The sequence below is a fragment of the Pelodiscus sinensis genome, chromosome 6 (assembly GCF_052426305.1).
Source record: "Pelodiscus sinensis isolate ZL-2025 chromosome 6, ASM5242630v1, whole genome shotgun sequence".
Taxonomy (NCBI): domain Eukaryota; kingdom Metazoa; phylum Chordata; order Testudines; family Trionychidae; genus Pelodiscus; species Pelodiscus sinensis.
Window position 1 is genome coordinate 116,352,527 of NC_143057.1, and position 13,360 is coordinate 116,365,886.

The window sequence follows — 13,360 nt, forward strand, 5'->3', positions numbered from 1 at the left end:
TGTATGAGGCTACTGCAGTTAACGGCCATTCTTACTTGTGATTGTGATAGAAAATGGAGCTTCTGTGCTCCCCATGGCCTAGCCTGAGTGACTCTGTTGCTACCATTATATAGTAATTACTTTTTTTTTTTGGACTTAGTATTTGGGACTCTGGAGGATGAAGATGATGTTTCCCTGTCAAGGCCGGATGCCTATTATGAATTGAGCACAATAACAGTCTACAAGTGAGACGATACTGAGAATACAGAGGGGGGAAAAGCCATCTCAGACTTATTTGCTGCCTCACTGCCTTTATCATTTAGTTGGCTTCAGTGGGAATCTGTATATGATGAGCCATGTTGCAGTGACCAATGAGAGAGAGAGATGTACTTCACTTAAAACAGTAGGAAAGCCTTGTACATTTTTTTTCAACTGTGCACCTCTAAGGCTAAAAGTATGAGCTACTATGGCTTGAGCTGAAAGAGCCAAGACTCTAGCAACTTCTGTTCTCTCTGGATCAGCACAATGAGGGCCCTTTAACATGCATGCTGGGTGACATATATCCTCCGCTGGGAACGCTGTTTATGCAAAAGCAATTCTTTCGCTTTCCGCATGTGTGCTCAGAGCCACCCTTCAAATGCACTGTGGTGTAACTCTGATCTACAAGAGTGTTTTTGGTGATTGTTAATACCCAAGTGCTCCAGTGTTGCTTCCTAAATAAAGCACAGAGACTGTTCTCCAAGCACATCCCTGACTCTCTCCATGGAGTTGTAAGAGGGTAAATGCTCTTCAAGTGCTGTGGGCATGAAGATCCCTTTAGAAAAGCTAAGCAGCAACACTACTACACCAGCCTCATCTGGTGAACACCACGAGCTCTTCTGACCTGGTTCACAGATGTGTTTAATGGCAATTATTCAAAATAGGGATAGCAGTGCCTCTCAACCTTTCCAGGAGGGATGGGGAGGGGTAACTGGCTACCTGGTAAGCATCACCCTGGCTGCTCAAGCCCTGTGGTGATTTGGAGCCAACTGTCCTGTGGGGGCGGAGAGGGGGCAGAAGCCGGTTGGCAGGAGTAGTCAGGGGGGTGCCGTGATCCGAAGCCGACTGTCCTGCGCATTGGGGAAGGGCCTGGCAGTGGCAGCCCTGTGCATGGGGGTGGTGGGAGTGGGATCCCACTTAATGAGTTAACCGGTTAAATCTTAGGTTTAACTCCTTAATTGTTATTTTATAATCCCTACTTTTCAGACTGTTGTACTCCTTTCAGGAGTCTGCTTTGTCTTGCGTAACCCTAAATTTCACCTCACTTATAATTTACTTGCTTACAAAATTGAACACAAAAATAGAAAATTGTCCCAGCATGCTGTTACTGAGAAATAGCTGCCTTTCTTGTGTTTACCATATGTTTATAAAATACATGAACAAGAAGATAAATATTGCATTTACATTTCAGTGTGTAGTACAGAGAGCAGTGTAAACAAGTCACTATATGAAATGTTAGTTTGTTCTGATTGTGTTAGTGCTTTTTATGTAGCCTATTGTAAAACTAGATAGATTTCTAGCTGAGTGGATGTATCCTCTGGATAACTTCAGGTGACCCCTTGAGTAGGAGTATTCCTGGTTGAGAACCACTGCCTTATCTGACATCATAGTGGAGTAGGCTTATGCCTTTATTCACTCCCTGGGCACCTCTGAAGTGCAAAAGGAGTAGGCAACCGTTTTTGTAGAAGTCAGATGATAGAGTGGCAGCTGGTGCACACTGGGAGTCAGCATAAAACCTGTAGGTGCATGTAGCCATGTAACTGCTGAAATTTTCATTGGTTACGTGATTACCCAGTTACCCACTTTTAACATCCTTAGTATTTAGACTAGGCACCAGTTCTGAAAAGCGTTTAATAAACCACTGTTGCTTGAGCCTGGTCAATTTCAAACAAAGATGGTTCCAGTTGTGTAAAAGCACCACACCTGATGTTAGTCAGGCACAGAACGTCATTACTTTTTAAAAATGTTAGGCTTAAACACAGTTATCTGACAATAATGCCATCTCTAATTTTGCACATCTTTACTGTTGCAAGGCCACGGTCCTAATGATTTGTATAAAAAATATTGACAATATTTGTCGATATCCTGGGGAACTATTTGGGAAAGGCTTGTAAACTTTTGGGAAATAAAAACAAACTGATTTATGTTTTGTATTTCTACTCATTAAGCAAATCCAGGTTGACTTGTTTTTTAAGCCGCAAACTGCTGAGCCAGTTATTATCATGGAGTGAGGCCAGCTGTAGTGAAGATTCTAGATTCATGCTGAATACTAGATTATACAGGCACTACAGTGTCAGTGCAAGTGACTATAAGCATCCTTGCATACTAATTACAGTGGCAGGGGAAAAGTTGTTAGCATTTCCATAGCAAAATATTTTCTTGACATCATCATGTGTTTTGCAGGAGCATGTATGTGTCTTTCTGTGAAAATCTTGTTGAAAAGATGCATCCAGTCAAGGATGATAGTTTCAAATGGAGGGAGGGATCCTGGAATAGCCAATAGCTTGGTGGTTAGGGCACTCCCCGTCTTCAAGTCCTTTCTATGTTCAATTTGAGACTTGAACCTGGGTCTTGCATGTGTCCAGTAAATGTCTTGACCACTGGGGTATTGGTTGGTCTTATATTTGCCATAGTTTTGCATTGTAACAGGGCCAACCATGAAAACGTTGAGATCTTTTCACAAAAAGAAATTGGTGTTTTCCAGCCAGTCCTAGTTCTCATTGTTCTGGGAAACAGTGCTTAAAAATAGTTTATTCAACAGCTGTGAACAGTTTCTTGCCCATTATAGACTGGGTCTGTGGGTTTACCTGATGGAACGTTTTTCAAATATGTGAGATTTTGTCCCAGTTCTGCATATAATCTACCCTGAGGCAGAACTCTATCTGTATGCTGTCATGCCTACAGTGCTGATCTTCTGATGTTCAAGTGTGTTGGGATGCTAAACTTGATTTTTTTTTTTTGTCTTTTTAAATGAAAATTTCTAAACTGGAAAAGCTGCTATGTTCAAATGGCAGCATGAGAGTGTCTGGTTTGTATCTAAATCACTTCAACTCTGCTCAGTGGAGAAGTAAAAGGTGACTATTCCCGATTTGCTCAATTTTACAAGCACAGCAAGGGGTCTAGTTCTTTTCTGGGTGTCTGTTTCCTGGATCAGCTGTTATTAATAACAAAGTTTCAACAGCTGGAACCTTGCTAGCAATATTGTTGATAGATGTCATACTGAAAATAGAATCCAGGTTAGTCTCCCATCGCTGTAATGTTCTGTTGTGCAAGCGGAGGTGTAAAAAGTAGTAAAAATGTAGTATGATTTATTAAAGTGAACAGAAAGTAAAGACTTCCACTGCTGTGAAAATCAGGCCCCTAGTAAACTACTTGATTTTTGGTCACTAACAGCTGAGACAGCCAAGATCACTAGTCGTTGCTTAAAATTTCCTCCCTTAATTCTATAGCATGTTTCAGCTGAGAAACTCAGTTGTTTTAAGATGTTACTTCCTTGTATACCAATAATGTAGCACAGTCCCAGCCAATGATTGGCTACAGTAGGTGTGATGGACAGCAAAGCTGGAAGGCCTGACCCTAACCACTAGAATCCTGCATTCCCAGTTTAGCAATACAGGTTATCATGGAATATTAGAACTGGAAAGACCTCTAGAGGTCATAAAGTCCAGTCCCCTGCCCTCATGGCGGGACAAAGCACCATCGAGATTATACAGGGTATACCTCTCCAGTTCAGCGCACTCTGGTGTTTCAACATTCATGATCCAGCATGATTTTAGTTAGCTGGACATTCACTTATCATGAGTGTGGCCAAGTTCTCTGTAGTCCCATAAAGTTTGTTTACAGCCACCAGTTCTGGCTCTCAGTGTTCTGTGCTCTTATTTAGCTCTAATTTACCCCTAAATGTCTAAGAGCCCAATAAGCAGTGGAAGTGTTGGTAATGCTGCTAGACAGTATTGACTTCTTGTGGTTAAACAAATGCTCTGGTTCGGCACTGGTCAGGTCCCGAGGGGGCTGGATTGGAGAGGTTCAACCTATATTGGCTTTGACTGCTGCCCTTATAATTTTGTACTGCCTAAACCCTGTAAGTGATGACATTTTTCTCTGCAAAGGGACATCAGAATAACAACCTCCCAAAAACTAAAAATGATACCCTCTATTGCGAATTAATTTTATATTCTCTGTCTTGGCTGATGTTACAGTAATTGCAGACTTCAGAAACAAAAGGGAGGGACTCTAACCAGTGCTGTGTTACACTTTTAAAGTACATTTTAGGAGTCTAGCTGGTTATTAGTTTAAAACAGGGCTGGGATTAAGGGCAGAGGATTTTTTTAAAAAATGCAGCTAATTATATTTTAATCTAAAAATCGTTGGGCTGTACTTGATGTTCTCAAATGTTTGAACCTGGGGAATACTTTCCCCCTCCCTCTAGCAGCATAAGGATGAGTGATGGAGTTATATAACAAGTGTACTCATTATGGTTGCACATTGGAGGGGATAGTGAATCTAATGTGTTGGGAGCTACAGCAGTCATATGAACCATTCAGGCATGTGCCATGCTGATGTGGAGCCCTCTTTCAGTCCACTGGGAGGTCTGTCCATGCAGATCAGCTTGTAGCACGGTGACCTATTGTACTCTAGTCTATTAATAAGATGCTATTCTTTTGATGTCACGTATACAAGGGTATACATATACAACACTTGTAAAAAGTCTGCAATGGATGGAGCGTCAAATAGGCTAGTACAACACTTTTAAACTATGACTATGCTACGAGCCGGGATGTGATTCCCTGCTCATGTACACATACTCATGCTTGCTGGCTAGCAGTGGCAGTGCTTAGCTGTTCTAAGTTTGTGCTTGCAAGACTGTGCTAGCGTGGGTGAGCTAGCATAAGTACGTGTTAGGGATGTTAGAAGTGTGTAATTCATACGTGATTAATTGTAAAGGTTAGCACTGCTACCACTCAGTCCCCTCTTGCGGGGGTTGATGTTGGGACCTGGCACGAACTGGGACTGGGCCAGCTTGTTGGCCAGCCTGCTAAAAAATGACTTTGCAGAGATGTTGGGCATTGCGTATTTGCATGTAGTCGATAGCATTAACCAATATGCACCTGCTTATTGGTTAATCATTTAGTCAACTACATTATTACATTTCTAGTACGTGTATGGGACCTGAGAATTGCACCCCAATTTCTTTGTGTAGGTGTAGCCTGAGACTGAGTCTGAAGTGATCAAATCAGCACAACATCTGAAAGGCAGAACATGATCTCATAGGTGGGTCAGGCTCCTCTAAGGGGGAGAGTGGTCCAGAGACCACCTGTGACAAATTAGCCACCACCGTGTCAGGCCTAATGTGGGCTAGCTGGTTTATATAAAGGTTGATGGGGAAGCTCTATGGAGAAATAATGAGAAAAAGCTGCTAGAAGTCAGAAGGACTCTGGTAGGAGCCCAAGATGAGCTGGAAGAGTAGGAATTAGAGTGAAAGAAGGATCCTATAAAAGTGCCCCAGAAAAGGGACAAAAACTGGGGTGATAGACTGGGAATCCTGGATACCACTGCACTGAATTCACAAAGGGTGAAAGAGTATGTATGTTGTAAGAATGTGATATCAAACTACATGAAGCCCAGGTGAACTAGAGGATGTTCTGTGTTTAACATAAAAAGATGAAGTCTAGAAGACTGGGACTGGGATCACACATTGACTGAGAAGGAGTAGGCTAGAAGCTAGGAGGGGTGCTTGAGAGTAAATTATTTTTGCCATCATCTCTCTCTAATATATTTGATTTTATAAATAGAGCTGGTGGAAATTTTTCAAAAATTCAAAATCACTATGGAAACTTAATTTTATTTTTGCAAGAAAAGGTCTCAATTTTTTTGTCCAGCTCTAGTTAGTAAATTAGAAGGTAAAGAGCATTCACTTGTATTTCCAAAATACTTTGATAGGATTTCTCACTGGATGGCAAGAGATACAAAAATTGGAGGGGAAAGGAGTGGAGCGTGGAAGGAAAAAAGGAAAAGTTTTATTCTGGCTTAAAAACTGGTGAAGTGATGGGAAACAGTACTGGTGATCAGATGGCTTTTGGAGTGCAAAGGTGTTATGAACTTGTATTGTTTCAGGTGACACAATATACTGACGTTGCATAGTCTTACATCTTGGTGTATAAGCAAGTTTTTAGTGTTGGGAGAAATGTACTGTGTTTCTCTTTTGCAGTCTTTGTGAGGAAGTTGTGAGGGAAGGAGTGTGTGGGGGGAGGAGGTTTTGCCTAAAAAAACCCAACTTTCTAACCAAAGTCAATTATTGATACCACCTGGAAAACAGGCATTGGTTTCAGGCAGAGATCCTTGAAACATGGTATTTCTTCAATGCTGCTTGTAACCACTTCTGCTTGAGGAGTGGTGTGCGAGCAGAGCTGAACCAGAGAATTTGCCCAACCAAGGGAGAACAATATTATCTAGCATCATTACCAACACATCCACTGCTTTATGGGCTCTCAAGACATTTAGGGGTAAATTAGAGCTAAATAAGAGCACAGAACACTGAGAGCTGGGACTGGTGGCTATAAACACCTTTATGGGACCTCAGGAAACTTGGCCATAGCCAGGATAGGTAGACAACCGACTAAGTAAAACCATGCTGGACCACGAATACAGCTGGGCCAGTGTGTGCCAGTTGAGAAAGGCTTAACCTGTATGAGAGTCTGGGTGACTTTATGAACATTACTATTAACAAGCTCTGCTGTCCTAAGATATTGCCATAAGCTAACTGTCTGTAGATCAAAAAGATTCTTTTCTCCCATCATCTTCCTCCACCCGCTTCTAATGTGGAGCACTGTTAATTCAGCTAGAAAAATTAGGGCTTGGTCTCATTGCCTTCTGCTGAAGCATCAGATATTTTCCCCTGTTGGAAGCATGATGCGAGTTTAGATAACCCAGTAATCTAATTCAGTGTGACACATCCTTTGTTCCCTAACAGTCAAAGTCACTAGCCAGACCAAAATTGCTTTGTATAAGCTGCATACCTCCATGAAAATTGTCTGGATTGTTGTTTTTTGTTAACTTGAGAGAATAGATAAATGTGGCAAGTTCCAGGGCTTCAGCTACTCATTCACACCGTTACAGGGAAACTTTGCTGTTTCTAGTCTGATTCAGAAAATGTGAAAAGGGGTGGAATTTCATAAATTTAAGATAGCATTTGCATTGTGTTCTCAAGCTTGTTCAATTGATGCATGTGTGGAACTCCCACAAATATTAATAGGACTTGTTACGTTGTGTACACAAGAAAGAGATTCTGTTTCTTGGGGATGTATCCCAACATCTTTCTGATAAAGGCATCCGCTGGCTTGTCTTCTCACGCCTACTCTTCTTAAGTCCTGTATTGGCTCTTGTATAAAATGTAGAGTGGCAGGGATCTCAGGAAGTCATCAAGTCTAATCCCATGTGCTGAGGTAGGACCAAGTAAATGTAGAATACCCTTACAAGTGTTTATCTAACCCAGTGCTGGGCTAAATACGGCCTGCAGGCCCGACCTGGCCCCCGCCAAGCCACTGGATATGGCCCATGGACACAGCACAGAGCCTCAGGCAGGCTCCCTGCCTGCTCCTTAAATGCCCCTGAGAAAAGCAGCTGCCGTGGGGCCCTGTTTGAACAGCTGAGAGCAGGGAGAAGCTTCACATGCTACCCTTGCCCCCAGTACAATTCCATTGGCTGATTTCTGGCCAATGGGAGCTGCCTGCTGTTAGCAGGCGACTTGTGAAGTCCCCTGCCCCATCCCCTCAGGCTTGTAGCAATTCAAAGACTGCATGGCCCCTTCTGCCAGTGCAGGGGCACAGCTGGGAGGGAATCTGCCTGAGAAGGCTGTTGGCTGGGAGTCAAGCTGGTACGTCTCATGGCCAGAGTCATAACCTAAACCCTCTCCCCACTTCCTGTACCCATTCTCTTTCCCAGATCCTGCACCCCTGCCCCAGGTCACAAACCCCTCCTGTCATATGTCACAACCCAAACCCTCTGTCTCCCCACACCCATTCCCCCTCCAAGATCCTGCACCCCAGTCCCTCACCCAAGGTTACAACCCAAACCCCTACACTCCAGTCCGCTGCCATAATTGCCTCTTTTACCCAAATTCCCTCCCAGCCCCCACACCCTCTTCTGCACCCCAATCCCTTACCATAATCTCCCTTCAGCACCCAGTCTCCATCCCAGATCCCACACCACCTCCATTAATATGGAACAGTGCAGCCCTTGACCACTTTCCAAATCCTTGGAGTGCTCTTCCCCCCCCCCCCCCCCAATCAAAAATTAATGTCCATCCCTGGTCTACCCTGTTGTTAAACTCTGATGATGGGGGTTCTACAACCTCCCTTAGACATTTAATTCCCCTTATATTTGGAAAGTTCTTTTCCAATATATAAACAGAATCTCCTTGCTGCAGATCAAGCCCATTACATTTTGTCCTACCTTCAGTGAACACGGAAAATAATTGCTCACTGTCCTCTTGATAACGGCCCTTACTGTATTTGAAGACTGTCATCTGTCTTGATCACCTTCTGGGTCACATTGTTTCCTGAAGTGAAATCCTGGCTCTGTGAAAGTCAATGGCACCATTCCTATAGACTTCAGTGAGAGAAGATTTCACCCCTTCTTAGATGTCCTTGCTTGAACCTTATACTCTGCTAGCTGAATTTGCTTTAATTGGCAGTTTCCTCCCACAAATTGTGCTTCCCCTTTTTTCATACTGTATGGAACATCCTCCATCATGTATTGTAGAAGAGAGGCAGCCCTGCTGTAAGTATCAGAGGGGTAGCCGTGTTAGTCTGAATCTGCATAAACAGCGAGAAGTCCTGTGGCACCTTATAGACTAACGCATTTATTAGAGCATAAGCTTTCGTGGGCAAAGACCCACATGCAAGCATCTGATGAAGTGTGTCTTTGCCCATGAAAGCTTATGCTCTAATAAATCTGTTAGCCCTGCTATAGTACAGGTTGGACTTTCCTGGTCCAGCACCCCCGGGACCTGATCCGTCCTAGGTGAGGGATTTTGCCAGAGCAGGGAAGGTCATTTCTGGACCACCTGTTCCCCTCCCCCCCGCCCCAGCTCCCTGGCCTCCCAGCTGGCTCTTCACCTCTTGCTGGTCCTGCTGACCCTGCTGGGCAGCCATCACTGCCATGGCTCCAGGTCCCACCAGGCAACCACGTGCACTGCATTGGGGATCTAGATCTAGCTGTGCATGCCATGCTGGGACTCTGGGACCCACCAGGCAGCTGTATACTGCAGATTCCTGCCCCACTGAGCTATCACAGCTCCCAGTCCCGGTGGGCAGGCCTGCTGTCATGTGCCGACGGCAGGCTCGCTGCGGGCAGCCTGCTGGCCCTGCAGGGATCCCTGCCACTGGCCCTCCAGTGGGACACTCTGGTCCTGCAGCGTCTCTGCTGGACCATGGATGTTGCCAGACCAGAGAATCCTGGTTAAGAGAGTTTCAACCTGTATAAGCTTCAATGTCACTTAGTTCTAAAGAGTTGCGCAGTATTGCTAGAACTCACAGTGCTACTCACTTGAAGTGGTAACAAGTACCAAATACATGGCTTCCATCATCAGCACCCCCACTATCGAAATTGTTCCAGTGACATACAGTTACCTATTGTTAAGGACTCCAAACTCTGCATTAGTTGAATTGTCTTGAAATTTGCCTTGTCCCGCCAAAGGTGCAGGGTGGGGTTATTGTGTGAGGGTGTAGGGGTATTGATCCTGAGTCCCAAGCTACTGCTCAAGGCCACACTGCCTCCCAAAATAAGTGATGCTTAGAGTAGAAAATAAGTGCTTCCTTCCATATCCTCATTTAAAATAATGAATATTTAGAATCCATCTATAAATATTGGCCACAGTATGTGGCAATTATATGAAGTAGGTTCCCTTTCTCCTGCTGTAAATTATGTACAGGATCTGTATATGGTGTGTTCTGTACAGTAAATTGTGGAGACGGTGTTAGGGATTAATCCCATGCTGCTTCACTGAACGAGTGACTCGTAAGGAAAATGTACCTCATGGTTTATAAATGGGTAAGGATGCCTCTTCAAAAATTTATGTAATTTCCTTGAGTTATGCTTTTAAAAAAGGCAAAATTAAGTAGCTGAGCATTCAATGCTAGGGACATCTATCCGATGAAATGGAGTGACACAGGTAACATTTTCTGGAGAAACTGTCTCTCCTGTCTTGGGCAGAACTCTCACTTCCCCTCAGGTTTGTGTCTACACATTAAATGGGTAGAATAAGGACTGCATAATGGCTGCACTTGGCTGATAAAAGATGGAGAGTAGTTCATTCCTCCTGAGCAATAAATTCAACAGGCAACACAATGGAGTATAAGTTAAACCTCACCTAGAGACAGGGCCGGCTTATCCATTAGGCACAGTAGGCATAGTGCCTAGGGCCCACGATACTTTTAGGGGCCCATGACAATGTTTTAATTTTTTAAAATCAGAAGAAAAAAAAAGAACTTTTAGGGTCGAAGAAAATGTTTTAATTTTTTTTCACATCAGAAAAAAATGAAACTTTTAGGGCCCACGAAAATCTATTAAATTTTGCCTAAAACAGAAAAAAAAATGTTGAAGTATTTAAAGTTATATCAAAAATAATTTTTAATTAATTATTATTATTTTTTTTTAATGGAGGAAGGGGCCCACGAAGGCAAAAGTGCCTAGGGCCACGGAAGTCATAATGTGGCCCTGCCTAGAGGTGCATATTCACTTTTATGCATATCCAGATGGGCATAGCTGAACCTTGTAGAAAATACAACCATGTAGTGTTCAGAGCTAAAAGGCTCTCAGTATGTTATGCTTGCAAACTGGGCAAAATGAAAGGAAGTGGAGAGGTGCAAAATATGCCCAAAATATATACAATAAACATAGTAAACTTACTTTTCAAGTAGAAGGAGCAGACGAGTAACAGACAATCCTATTACAATATGCAAATTAAACCTTTAAAAGTAATTGAAAGGCTAAATATTGTGCTGTTTATTTTGTGACATGCACATCAGACTGATAGGCAGCTGTTGTACTGATGCCTTTGCCTCTCACGCAGAACAATATCATCTCATTGTTTTGTAGTATTCCCCTATCTGTCTGTTTTCTCTTAGATTGTGAGCTCTCTGGGCAGGAACCATCTTTTCGTTCTGTGTTTGTATAAATCCTAGTTTAGCAGAGTTCTGATCCATAAGTAGGGCTCCTGGGTGCTACAGTAATTTAAACTAATAATATTTGGGATACAAGCAACATTTTTCCAGAGCTGTTTCACATGTGAAAATAAATTGGCGCATGTAAGCATCAAACTAATGGTAGAAAAATACTTTGCATTTCTACAGGGTCTTTCACTGAAGAATGTGAAACTGCTTTATAAACACTAAAGTTTGTGACGCGTGACTTCTCTGGGGCAAGTATTTTATAGATGGAAAAATAGAAGCACAGAGTGGTAAAGGGATTTGCCAAAAGACATACGGGATCTCAGTGGCAGGACCGGAAGTAGAAATAGATCCCCTTACTTACAGATGTATGGTATAACCACCAGATAGTGCTCTCTCCAACTCTGTTTGGATTATACAGAAGAATATCTGGTTAAGAAAACATGGGCTAAAGTGATTCTGGTTTTTTAAAGCTGCAACAAAACTCACCCTTACATGAGATGTTGGAAATAAACAAGAGATTTTTTTTTTAACATATCGTCTTGCAAACTCAAAGTGCATTGTGACTTTTCACTCCTGATAAGTATAGAATGAAAAGCCTTTAGGTTATCATACACATGTGTCCCACTAAACATACTACAGAGAAGAAAATTATATACAGGATGGGAAGTGGCTTTAATTGGCATTTGAAGTAGGATACAGTCTGTGGTTGGATACAGTTGTGGGAGTTATTGAAATGACAGTGAAAAGAGAATTGTTGGTTTGCTCTCCAGGCTTGCTTTCCTCCTGTGACTGTACAAACCAGTGTGTTAAGGATCTCATCACACAGCCTTTTTTTTCAGTACCTATTTATGGTAGAAGAAATCAGAATTAGAATACAAAAGAAGTTTGATAATATGATCCAAACAAAAAGCAATTCTTCAAGTTAAACTCCCACATTGATCTGCAGTTTAGTCGGTGGGAATGCTAATTATCACAAAATATACCATGAAAGCCAAACAACTGTCCATTGTACCTCCTGTAGGCTTGTGAAATCGGAAGCCATAGGGAAATAACTTGCATCCTATTGGACTGTACTAAAAGGTGAAGGGAGCTAATTTTGGACTTTGTCCCTGACACTTAACAATTAAAAAGCACTGGGACCTGAAATGGACTGTGCTTTTAAATCTGTCCCTTACTGCTATTACAGGAAATAACGATATAAGTAACATCAGAAGCATCATCCTGAGAATCATGCTACCAGCATATACAGTCGGGGCTGGTGTCAGACTTCAGAGGCTCCTGGGCAGTGGGGAGGGAGGCTCAGCTGTCCACCCCCTGAAAGAGGCAGGTCATCTGGCAGAAGAGGCAGGGTTAGGTGCAACCAGCCCTCACATACTGCCCAGACTGCATTGTGTCTGCCTCGGCCAGCCCCTGGCGCCCCCCAAACTGTGGTGCTGGCACTTCCAGCTGTTGCCATGTTCACATTGGTGGCATCCAGGAGCCCAAGACCCTTTTAAAACAGCGACTAAGAGCAACTGCCCCCCGTTGTCTCCTTGTTGGCAGCCCTCTGTATAGTATCCTAGCAAAACTGAACCCTATCCTAGTGTAACCCACGCACCTAGTGTGGGTACTGAGCAATGCAAGTGGTACCTAGACCACAGCAACAGTTAAGACCAAGAGACCTCTACAAGATAGGCTGGGAGCCAGCTGGCTTTTAGCTCAGAGGATAGAGGCTCTTATATTCCGCTTCAGAGGTCCCAGGTTGAAATCCGCCTGCAGGTGGCTTCACTAGCAGAACTGAACTCTTTGCTTTGGGTATTTTTCAATAAGCATCCTCTCCCAACAAAGTGTGTGTTGCTAGATGGCGGGGAAGAGAAAATGATTTTTTTTTCATACTGAATGTGTCTTGAGACACTCTAGCAAGTAACAAGTGCTGACAGTGCAGCTGAGGAGCAAATGGAATGGTCAGTCGGTGCTCAAATAGCGCTCTCAGCCTTGGATGCACTGGGATATTCTGGAGGTAAGAGTTGGGCTGGGACACCAGAGTGAACCCCATGCTGTTGTATGACCTTGTTAGTTTCCATGCAGAAAGCTATAAAGAAAACCAAAAGTGACTCTGTGGCAGGCAGCAGTTACAAACCCAAGACTTCTTGCATATGAGTGTTGCCAACTGAAAATTCTTGATACTGCAA

At 43.2% G+C, this 13,360-nt stretch overlaps 1 protein-coding gene across 2 annotated transcripts in view; it reads left to right on the forward strand.

Annotated features, from left to right (window-relative positions):
* Positions 1-13,360, forward strand: part of MYO5B (myosin VB) — a 328,229-nt gene that overhangs the window by 111,357 nt on the left and 203,512 nt on the right. The window lies entirely within an intron of this gene.